The following is a 12,148-nucleotide window of genomic DNA, read 5'->3' as shown; positions in this document are numbered from 1 at the left end:
CCTTGGCTTCAGTGCTCTGATAAGGGCTTAGGGCTTCTAGGCAGTGGTGTAGCTAGAGGGAGTGCAAAGCACTAAGTCTTGCAGGGAGCCTTACCACAGCATGCAAGGGGCCCCTCTCCCTCCCCCAGGGAGCCATCCCAGGCACGACCTCTAGCTATGCTACTGCTTCGAGGTTTCTACTCAACTCCCCATCACTGAAGCTATGAGGCTGCAGTTGGTGTATGGGCTTCTTCTCCACCCAGGCTGAGGGTGAGGGGCAGTTTACAGCTGTGCTTTGTTCCTGCCAGATTTCAATGCTGGATCCAGCCCCTGTTCTCCTGGTGCAATGAAAATATGAAGAGCATGCATGGACTATATTAGACATAACAGAGTGGACTCCAGATGAATGTGAAACAACTAGGCCTACAGCCCAAGTCTATGCTTTCCCCTCCACCAATACAGCTACACTCAAATGGCTTGTGCTTCTCCTGTGCGCAGGGTGTGTGAGTGTGTGTCAGTCCTGGAGGTCTCCATAAAGGAGCATTTGTTCCCTTACCTGGGGCTAAGTCTCCAAGGTGTTGAGAGGTCTAATTGGACCTGCACAAGCAAAATTGCTGGTGTGAGTTCATGTGGACCTGGACCATGGGATCAGGTCCAGGAAGGGGCTTTGGATTTGGCAGCTGCTACCATCACTGAACCTACCCTCTTCTCTGACTGCCATCCTTCCTGCCCCTATTACCACCCTGTTTGGCCCTCCCATACCCTCATCTCACCCTTCCTCTGCCCCACTTCTCCCAACAACTTACTTTGGTTGGCAGACTAATCCCAACCCATTGCTGTGCACTGGGCCACTGGGCCTCCCTGCTGACACTCCAACAGTGTGCAGCTTCACATGCTGTCTGAGACCTGCTTGCAGGTGCTGTAAGGCAGTCTCTACCAGTGGAACACTAGTTCCACCATCAAATTGGGCCATTAGGATTGAGTTATTTGTTTATTATTTGAAGTATCTGAAACCTACTCTTTAATTCACAAGGCTCCCAGGGGAGCATACAGAAAATCAAACAAGGGAAAAATCATTGCAATAGAAAGGAGGGGATGTCTGCCTCTCTACCTTCACCTTCTAACCACAGGGCAGTGGACAAGCACTAGAGACAGCAGGGAAATTTTGTGATGTCTAGTTCTCAATAAGGAAGTGGTAAAATTCTCCCTGACTGTGCCCCTTCAGAATATAAGTGATGGATTATATGACCATATAATCCTCCATAATTAAAAAAAAAAATCCCCTGTACACAGAAAACTAGCAAGTAAGGAACAAATGTTCTTGTCTAGCATTCTACCTGACATTTCATTTATATGCGGAAGAAACTTTTTTTCTTTTTGTACAGGTGAAGCAGTACAGCCTAGAAACAGGTTTACCATCCCATTAAGAACAAGACTCTGGAAGATCCAGGAAAAAGGTAACTATGGATTTGACTTAGACTGGATGACACACGCATATCCACACAAAGGAAACACAAACATTCTCCTCTGCTTCATAAAGAGCAGCAGAAATTCTAGGTGGTGCTGCATCTGAGTCATTTATTAAACTGTTCCTTTTCAAGATCTCTTTTGCAGCTTGACCGGTGGTGCCACATTCTCTACAAAGATCTCCTCCTACAACATCAATATTTGCTAAAGGTTAATTTCACGTTGCTAGATGAGATGGAGTGTGCTTTCTGATCAAGAACTGTAAATTTCAGTGCACTGGCTGAATTCTGCAAAAAAGGGTCTGGATTATGCCTTTGTGTCTGTGATAAGCAGCTGTCAGAGGGAAGCCAGGAGATGTGCCAGGAAAGTGGGGCTGAGGGCGACACTGAAACATACCAGGAAGGCTGGGTGAAGTCCCAACCCAACAGGAAATCTTTTGTACCTCTTTGTGCTTAGGAGGGACCAGAGTCTAGCCAGGGTGGGCAAGGCCAGTCCGGAGCCTGAGAATAGTTCACCACCCTGGAAGATGCTCTGGCCCTGCATTTCTGCTGGCTCACCATATGGGGCACAGAGGCAAAAGGTTCCTGACATGCTGTCATGTTATGGCCAGGTTGAACAATATGTCAGCCAGTCCCTCCAGATCACATGGGGAAGCAATGGAGGCATGCATGTTTTCCTGCAGTCGCATAATCTACTTGATAGACCAGTCCTCTGTGAATTTGCCTAACTTGCTCCCCTTTTGGGGACTGGGCCATAGATCAGGGGCAGGGCAGCTGCTTTGTATGCAGAAGGTCCCAGGTTCAATCCCTGGCAACTCCAGGCAAGGAACAACAACAAGAAAAATCCTCTTCCTGCTCAACATTGGCAATGCTGTGTTACCAGATCAGTACAAGATTGTACTTGTCCCCTCATAGTGGTGTAGCTCCAGGCTGGGGGGGGGAGCATGGTATGTATTGCATGTGCTACAACTTGCCATGCAACCATCCCCTCCCCCTCGCTGCCCAGAATGGCTCCATTGTTGCACATGCAATACTTACCATGATGCCCCCCCATAGCTTTGCTACAATCCCCACATGCTGCCCCATCACCTCCACCCACAACCTACTCATCTACTTGTTATTGACAGTTGAGGCCACTGCCATCCTTCCCCCCCCCCACTTTATTTGTGAATAGAAATAACAACAGAACAAAAGGAAAAGGAAAAAGCAGAAAATTATACATTATAAAATTATGAATGCTATATAGATACATATTGCAAATCTAATTAAACAACCATCTACAAAAAAGATAATAAGCAATCTATGCATAAATCTCTAAAAAGTCTTCCAAAGGTCCAAAAATGTATATGGAGTTATCTTATATAAGCCATATGTTCAAATGTTGATGGAACCCCCCATTCTCAGCCCCCATCACCACAAGTCTCCATGTGGGCAGCTCATCCTTCTCCAGCCAATCAGTTTCCTCTCTAGAGATCGGGATCCTGGGAATAAGCCCAACGTTTTAAGCGTTGCACAGTGGGTCTAGATCAGGGCTGTCAAATATAAGGCCCACAGGTCAGATGTAGCCCATGGAAGCTCTTTATCCAACCCCTATGGGAACTGGACTTTCCCAGTGCTGCCCTTTCAGCAGCGCTGCTTCTGCCAAGGCTCCAGGAGGAAGAGATGGAAGGAGGTCCCAGAAGGCAAGGAGCGCTACCAGGGAAGGGGCAAACCAAGAGCAATGAGAGAGGGAGATGTTGTTGAGGTACTGGGAGAGCCCAATCATCATACGGGTCACCCTTTCAGCAGCGCCACTTCTGCCAAGGCTTCACATTTCAGACTACCTCTCAGCTGCTGTTTGCCAGGTTTGATCTATTCCAATATCTCAGTGTAGGAACTTTGTCTAGGAGGAGTGGCAAGTTTTGCTGCTGTTACACAAACAGCACATATCTCTGCAAAACATTAGTGTATCTTTACGTGGGAGACGATTCCTTGAAAGTATCTGTTTACCAATGTGACTTACTGCAACAGCACAGTCCTATACCTGTTTACTCAGAAGTATGTTCCACAGAAGTAAGTCCACAGACACGCACAGGATCGTGCGGTTAATTTTAAACCGTAACTGACAATGTATTGCATGATGAACTACAGGGTAAAAACAAATCATATTGCTTTGCAGGAGCAGGGGAAGCCCTGATGCTTTCCTGTACAGTCTGAAATGTAATCATGGTGATGTTTCTTGGGTTTTTTTCTCATTGTTCAAAGAAAAAATACATTTCGCAGGTAGACAGATATCTTGTATACGGGACCCAGTTACTCTCCCCCTGCTAAATATAAGAGGAGTACCACTTTCAAAAGTGCCTCTCTGCCCAGTTAATAGGGTGACAGCCTAGTATTCGACCTGTAGCCATACTCTGTATGTAATTTCTGAAAATTGAATGCACCAAAAGGAAAGAAAGGGCAGTAGCATAGCTAAGGGGGTGCGGGGGGTAGCAGTTGCAACGGGCATCAAGCTTTAGGGGGGCAACAAGCTGAGCTTGACACTAGTGACCAAAATTTTGAAAATCTTGATGAATAATACCATCATGTTATATATCATTGGAAAGGTAATTCATTGCAGAATGCAATGATATAAACTGCAATAGAATACCTTTATTCTATAAAAAGTTATGGCCAATTAATTAGAAAATGAAACCACAACCGCCTTATGGAACAAAAAGTGGATTTCTTTAACGCAAAACTGACCAATGAGATTGATTGTTCTGAGAACCAATGACATGTTATGTTACTGACATGTTGCAATGACATGTTATGATATGGCATGGAACCAATTAGGTGTTAATATGAGTCAGTGCTGTATCATAATACAGTTGCACCTGTTAACTGGGTAAAGAGGCACTTTTTCAAGTGGTGCCCCTCTTATATTTAGCAGGGGGAGAATAACCATCCTTCTTCACCCCAGTACAGCACAGGAGGAGGTGGGTTTCCCCTGATTTTCATGTTTTAAAAAGCCTGGGCATGACATCACTTCTGGTTGTGACGTCACTTCCAGGGCATCATTTTGAGCTTGGCTACACGATCATTAGCTACGCCACTGAGAAAGGGTAACCCTTTTGTTCTGCTTGTGCTCCATTCCTATGGAAGTGGCATGGCAGCTATTCTATCCCACACTGCTCCTGTTTATGTCCTAAAGCACCACCTTCCATCTGAAGTGCCAGGCTACCAGTTTCCTCTCTTCCACACTTCCTACCCTGACTCCATCTTCTTTTTCTAATCCAAGGAGTGGGGCAGGAGCAGAGCAGCAGCAGAGGTGAGCGGGCAGGCAGAGTTGGGTGCCCTCTTGTCAATCTGTTGCCTGAGACAACTGGCTCAGGGCCCAATCCGAAAGAGTGTGCGCTGGCTTACTGCTGGTGTGCAGTGTCACAAATGTGCCATAAGGCATGTTTGCAGGCCCTAGTGCTGGTGGAGCACTGGTGCTAGCCCAGCTCTGGCCGGCGCTGAGCTAGCGCCAGTGGAGCACCGGAGCTCCACTGCTTGGTTGTCACACGGACCTCCGGGCAGTGGAGAGGTAGGTGGAGGCATAGGGGGACGCGTTCTGGGGTGGAGGGGGGGAGAGAGGGCAGGAAAAGGGCAAGGAGAAGGCATGCCAGGTGGAGCGAGTGAAGCAGGAGGGAGGCGGGACTGGTGGAGGCTGGACAGGACTTTGCTGGATCCTTTTCCTCTGTGTTGGGCTGCTTGCCTGACACAGAGGCTCTTACTTCTATGCTGACCTTTGGGTCATGGTAGAATCAAGTAACCCCATTGCAGGGCTACTCGCTTTACCCAGAGAAAGGGGTTGAAAGTCCCCTTCTCCTGAAGAGGCAGTGGCGGCTGCCTGGTATGCGCTGGATGCAGCAGCAGCCATTTTCAGCACCGCTGCAGCCCCGTACACCGAGCAGCTCAGGATTGGGCTGCCTATCAGCCTCCTAGCTGGGCCAACCCTATATGAGCGGTGAGTTCTTTACCCAGGGGAGCCCTCAAAACTGGGTGTATCTCCTACAGTCCTAAATGTTACAGCACATTCTGCCACTGTGGCCTTTGACCCCTGTTACCACCTCCCTCTTTTGCATGTGTAGATCAGGCCAGGCCTGGGTGAGAAAACATTTGAATGTTTCATATCCGTATCAGAACAGTATTGGGAAAGTTTCGTATCTTTTCTCTAGCACTGCCATCCAGCCAGTTTTTATCTCCAGGCTGAAAATACTTTCACTGGGTCAAAAAAAACCACATGCTATTCCTATCTGCAGGCTGCAGCAAGCTGACTTTCCGCCCAGAACACTGGCGTGACCACATTCCACCTTCCTGTGATGAAGGCCACTTCAAGAAAAAAACTCAAGGAGTCTCTTCTAAAGCAAACAGAAATCAACTTCCCTTCCTTATTCCAGAGCATGCGAGTTGTTCTCAAACGTATAAAAATCCCCCTTTCCCCTTAGCACGACCGTTATTGGCCCTGATGCTCCGGAGACTCAACCTTCCAGTGCCTCATTTCTAAACGTGAAAAATCAAGGCTGAAGGAAGGAAGTCCCTCCTCTACTACCACACTTAAGTAGCGCTGCCAACTTTTTTTTCTGGCCAGACTTCAATGTCTTTGACAGCTGTATGTTAGGCAGGAATCATATTTACCACTTCAAATACTAAGAACATAAAAACAGCCCCGTTGAATCGGACCATAGGCCCATTTAGTCCACCTTCCTGTATCTCATAGTGGCCCACCAAATGCCCCAGGGAGCACACAAGACAACAAGAGACCTGCATCCTGGTGCCCTCCCTTGCATTGGCATTCTGACATAGCCCATTTCTAAAATCAGGAGGTTGCACATACACAACATGGCTTGTAACCCATAATGGATTTTTCCTCCTGAAACTTGTCCAATCCCCATTTAAAAGCATTCTGGCCAGATGCTGTCACCACATCTTGCGGCAAGGAGTTCCACAGACCAACCACATGCTGAGTAAAGAAATATTTTCTTTTGCCTGTCCTAACCCTCCCAATTTTAGTGGATGTCCCCTGGTTTTAGTGGTGGTCCCCACCCACTAGGTGGGTCACTGTCCAATTTCAGGTGGGTTGTATGCAGCGCCTAGCTCAGCTGCCATTGAAAATACAGAGCTGAAAATACAGGGGACAGAGCTGCTGGGCAGGGCAGGCTCCTGGTGGAGAGAGGCCTGATGCTTTGCCCTGAATAGGTGGGAAGATGGGATGATGGAAAGGGGGGAGGGCTGTGTGATTGGAGAAGGACCCAAGTCTGCATTCTGCTTTGACTTCCTAGCTGGCATGTTTGAATCCTGAGCCATGCAAAATAACAGCATGAGCGTACTGTGTGATGGGACCTTTGGCTGATCGAAGCTTAGGTTTGAAGCACAAATTGATGATGTCACTTCTGGCATGACATCACTTCCAGGTTAACAGCATAATATCTGGTGGATCCCTGCAGATTGTCATTCTAAAAAAAGTGGGTCCTGGTGCTAAAACATTTGAGAACCACTTCTATACAGTATGCTTTCTGGGGAGTAAGACCTAAACATCAAATGGGACTTACTTCTGAGCAGATATGCATTGGATGGAGCTGTTTAAATCAGTGGACCCCACTGGTAGGTCGTGACCTGATTTTTGGTGGGTCAGGTAAGGGTGATGGAAAGATCAGCTAACTAATTGCCTCAAGCCCTGAAGCTATTCAAAAACAGGATAGCTGCTAATTACCCTGCAAAGAGCTGAGCTCCTGCAGTTTGCAAGTTTGGATAAATATAGAGACATGAAAGTTTGAGGATCTTCTTCTTGTTATTATTAATTGTAAATGAAATATTTCTTTCCAGATCTTTTTTTTTTTTAAAGTTTGGGTGGGTCCTGATAGACTGTCATTTTAAAAAGTGGGTCCTGGTATAAAAAGTTTGGGAACCACTGGTTTAGTCTATTAGAAAAAAGAATTCCAAAAGCAAGACTGTTATTAGGACAACTCAGAAGGGGTCCCAAAGCAGTGCGCCATCTACTTCCAGTTTCTCTGCAACTTTTTGCCAGGCTGGGAGGGGAGGGTGATGTGCAGTACCATAGGAAGCACCCCCCCTTGCATTTTTTTTACAGTCTTGGGTTGGAGTGCAGGAGGTGGTGGTGTAGCTAGAGGTGATGCACCTGTCTCTTTTTGTGCCTTTGTCCTAGTCGTCGTCCCCCCCCCCCCCCAATCTGTTTCACACCTGGCAAGTGTGCTGTGGTGGTACCTCCTGCCAGTGGCGTAGTGAGGGGGGGCAAAGCACTAAGTTTTGCAGGGAGCCTCACCTCAGCGTGCAAACAGTCCCTCTCTCCCTCCCCTGCCTGGAATGGCCCATAAGGGGCGGGGCCGCTTGCACGCTGTGGTGAGGTTCCCTGCAAAACTTAGTGCTTTGCCCCCCCCTCTGGCTACGCCACTGGCAGGAAGTGCCACCACAGCACACCTGCCAGGTGCGAACAGAGGTTGGGGGGCTAGGACAAAGGCAGCAACAGGGACAGGTGTGTCTGCAGTCTGCAGCACTGGGCGCACCCGCCTCTCGCCCAAGCCGGCCCGGGAGGGAGTGGCTGCCTGGCTGGCTGGAGGGGATCCTCCCAGCTCCCTGCTGGCGCGCTGGCCCCGTCCGGAGCAGGAGTGCGAGGGCTGCTCCCTGCGGACCCCTCGGAGGCGCCGCGCTGGCGCTGCCCCCAAGCCCGGAGCGGCAGGAGGGAGACGCGGAGCGGGAGGCAGCCAGGAGCATCTCTCGGCAGGTAAAGGCGCTGGCCTCTCCCGGCAAGGCGAGGATGCAGTGTCCGCGGGGCAGAGCCTGGAGCCGGGAGGCGCAGCAGGGGCTGCCTGGCCGTCCCTTGGAGACCCCTCCGCTCTCTTGGGGAGAGAGGCCCAGGGGCGATGCCTGGCTTTTCTCAGTGGGATGACCCTGGCTTCTTCTCGGCATGGCTCCAGCCCAGTGTTTCTCAACCAGTGGTACAGGCACCACCGGTGGTACTCAAGGGACCCCTGGAGTCTGACACCTGCCACCAGGAGGCTCAGCTCGGCAGGTAGAGCTCCAAAGCAGGCTTCTCTGCACTGAAGAAGCCCTCGAACCCACCCTGAGCCTCTTACTGGTGTTGCTGGCGTCCCAACCCAGAAGTAACTGTCAATGACATCATCACCAGTTAATTCTAGTGGTACTTCAAATAGCTGGACCATGTGAAGTGGTAGGGCAGAGGACAAGCCTTGAAAATGCTGCTTTAGATGCACATGAAGTGATGGTTCTTTGTGGGTACTTAGCCCAGGACAGGGTAAACTGAGCTCAGAAGATCTTCCCTGGTTCTTACTAGAACCCCCTAATCTGCCAACAGGCCAAGTGCAGAGGGGCTCCAAATGGGAGGTGGATCACTCGCTATAAAATTAAGGGGGAGGATGCTTCCAAGATGCTCTTTTTGGGGGGTACCAGATCAGGCTTGACTGGTGGGTCTCAGGAACAGTCCTAGTTGGAATCTGAAACCCTCGATGATTTCTTGAGACCCACCAATTGAACCTGATCTCCTTTCCACCCATCCCTGGATTATATTGTGGTCTTTAGGAACCCTTGCCAAATAATACATGTGCCTTTGAAAGATGCACCAGTGTTTCAAATGTGCTCCTTCGGAATAGCATGCGCTGCTTAAAATGAGACTTGGATGGAAATGTGTATTTGAATGGGGGAAGAGTTGGTAGGTCTGTGCACACATAGAATTTGGGATTAGTGAACTCCTGGACAGACTATTCCTTGCTGTATCTGTTGGTCTCGGTGGAAGTTGACTTTCAGTGTGCTTGGAACTGTGGTGAATTCTCTAGAGAAGATGTAAAGGGGAGATATAATTGATGTTTGCAGGGACTCTGTACCTCTTCGTCTACTGCTTGTTCAGTAAATTCATTCTCAGATTATTTACATTGGTAGTGACTCTAGCATAAATGCCAGCATTTGACTGACTCAACACAAAATTAATTATTTTCATTAATACTAGTTTTTCTAAGTTTCAAAACAAAATAAGTCCCTTATTCTTTCCTAGGTTCAGGTGATTGTAACATAGTACTGGATAATAACATGTAGTTGTTACTGATTCTTTGTGAGATAACTCGGTACAAGGTACATTGTAGTTGTTGCTGGAATCTTGAATGATCCTGGTACTTTAAAACAACATTATTTTGTCATACTGAAGCATGAGATGTCTCATGTAGCTCTCGAGAAACAAGAAAGGTGACCCGCACTGGGGAGGATGTCTCCTCCCCTCACAGGAATGCCCTGAGATATTGTCAGCTGACTTTTTTTTCGTAAGAAGTGTGAATTCCTGCTGTCCAGTGCTGGAGTACAATCTCCTATAATTTTTTTTGTGGGGAGAGTGGGTGGGTAGAAAATGCTTTTTGAACAGGGTATTTTCTTATAGTGTTTGCATCCCCCAGTGCAACCTGAATTCTGATTTGGACCTAGCAGAAGTTCTCTAATGGTGTCTACCTGGCACCTCCTGTACTCCATCTTGAGATGGAGGCTTATAGGGAGAAACTGGTTCTTGAGGTTTTCTGGTCCTATGTCATATAGGAATACCCTAACACAGTGGTTCTCAAAGTTTTTAGCACCAGCACTTTTTAGAATGACAACCTGTTGGGACCCACCAACAGAAGTGATGTCATTAACTTGGAAGTGATGTCATGGTCAGAAGTGACATCACCGAGCAGGAAAATTTTTAACACCCCCATATAACAAAATCAAATTAAGTAAATTAAAAGTTTACAATAAGTTAAAAAATTTATTTAAAAAAATAAAGACCCTCTTAACCCTTCCAAGCAGTGGCTGATGTGTTGCCACACTTACTCAGGAGTAGGCCCCATTCACTATCATTGTTAAAAGCATATACATGTTAAAAGTACAGATTTGTAACATTTCACCGAATGCAGTTGCATACCATGGTAGCATCAAGCCTAATATATTAAAAATAAAATGCACATTGAAAACAACGGGGACCCACCTGAAATTGGCTTGCCCGACCCACAGTTTGAGAAACACTGCTTCAAATTATTTTGGGCCTTGAGAGTATTTTGTGAAGGTGTTGACATGACCAGAAAAGAAGGCTTATACTATACTGTTGTTGTTGCCTGTGTCTGAGGCTAAGTGTTACCCAGTAACTCCTTATCCTATGCAAGGATTAAACCCAATCAGTAAAACAAACCTGGGGGTGTAGTATAATTATTGCAGGTATTGATCAAACAGCTTGCTTGTCTCTTGTACTTTCTGGCAGAACTAAGCTATGTCTGGGGTGAGAAATTACAACTGGCAGAAGAATGAAGGATACAAAGAAGAAAACAAAGCCTGAGCATTTGCTAGTCTAATACAGGCATGCTGCTCAACACTGAGTGGTAGTGCAGGAAGAAATGAGGAGCAGAGATATTTTGCATCTAGGAGATAGTCTCATGTTGCACCTAGATCCCATTCATGGTATCCTGTAGGAACCATTTCAGCTTCAATGATGTCATGCATAGCATATTAACATAACATACTAACATATAGCTTAGCATAAGTAACATAACAAAACTAAATGAAACTTGACCTGCAATAAGAAAATGATAGGACTGGTGCTGTAAGGAGGAAGCAGTTTGTGCAAACTGATTTACATACCTTTAAAAATGAAGAGTGATAAGTGACTAAGTAAAAGGCATTTTTTGCTTTCTGCTCTGTTTCCTGTACTGCATGTTTATTTGGTGATTTTTAGTAGTGTAGCTGGACAGGAACTTGTTGAGGGGCAATTTTACGTGGTTTAGTGCACAATCCTAACCCACTTTCCAGCACTGACAAAAGGGCAATGCAACTCTGAGCTAACGAACATTCCCTTACCTTGAGGAGACCTCCGTGACTGCCACCCAACTGCAGGGTAAAGCACATGCCCTACTGGCACAGCTATGCCAGTGCTGGAACGTGGGTTAGGATTTGGGTCTTAATCCTTTTTTTCCTCCTGGTTAGACCTGGGCTAAAGCATTATGCACATCTGAGGGAATAGTTACAGTATTTGGTTGTACCGACAAGTGGGGAGAGGACACTCAAAACTCCTTTTGGAGGTTCAGAAGAAGTTGCAACAGAGGAAAGTAAAATACCTTTTGGGCCTTAAATGTATCAAATACACATTTCTATACCCCATTCAGATCCGATCTGTAAGCATGTCATTTGTGCTTCTTCCCTGGCCATCCCTGTTTTGAATGTTCAATGTGACCCTTCAGAGAAAATCTGCATAGTGTTTTCAACTATCATGAACCGTGATACGGGGCATCGTATCCCTGCAGTTTATATGTATAGGTGCTACAGCCTGTGTTGATCTCCACCTGTCCCAACAATTGATGAAGATTGGAGTGGTACTTGTGTGGTCTTTATACTACCTTTCTACTGTGTCCAAAGGACAAAGATCCTTTCTGGGGGAGCAATTTTGTACACCTAGCTACATAGTGTACTCACAGCTATCATGCATGTATGTCATTGGTCTCCCTGTTTTGAGAGGTGGAACATTCTATTGAAATGCATCTCCCTTTACCTACTTTATTCTCTCTATAAAAATTGAACTCCTTGCCTTGTTCTCATGCTCTAGTTAATGGAAAAATACAAAGGTCAAAAGCAGTAGTACCAAAAATTCTTCACAGTGCATGATGTTGAGATGCAGAGTTGTAAATTATTTTAGACTTCTGGCAAAGTGGTGAATGGTT

At 46.8% G+C, this 12,148-nt stretch overlaps 1 protein-coding gene across 1 annotated transcript in view; it reads left to right on the top strand.

Moving 5' to 3' along the window:
• Positions 1-8,062: 8,062 nt before the first annotated feature.
• SYTL2 (synaptotagmin like 2) overlaps positions 8,063-12,148 on the top strand; it is an 85,415-nt gene continuing 81,329 nt past the window's right edge. The window contains exon 1 of the mRNA XM_066619490.1: positions 8,063-8,190. The gene's annotated coding sequence lies outside the window, so the exon portion shown is untranslated. The remainder of the gene's footprint in view (positions 8,191-12,148) is intronic.

Source organism: Tiliqua scincoides, chromosome 3 (genome assembly GCF_035046505.1).
Source record: "Tiliqua scincoides isolate rTilSci1 chromosome 3, rTilSci1.hap2, whole genome shotgun sequence".
NCBI classification, from domain to species: Eukaryota; Metazoa; Chordata; class Lepidosauria; order Squamata; family Scincidae; genus Tiliqua; species Tiliqua scincoides.
This window is presented reverse-complemented; position numbering and strand designations above follow the sequence as displayed.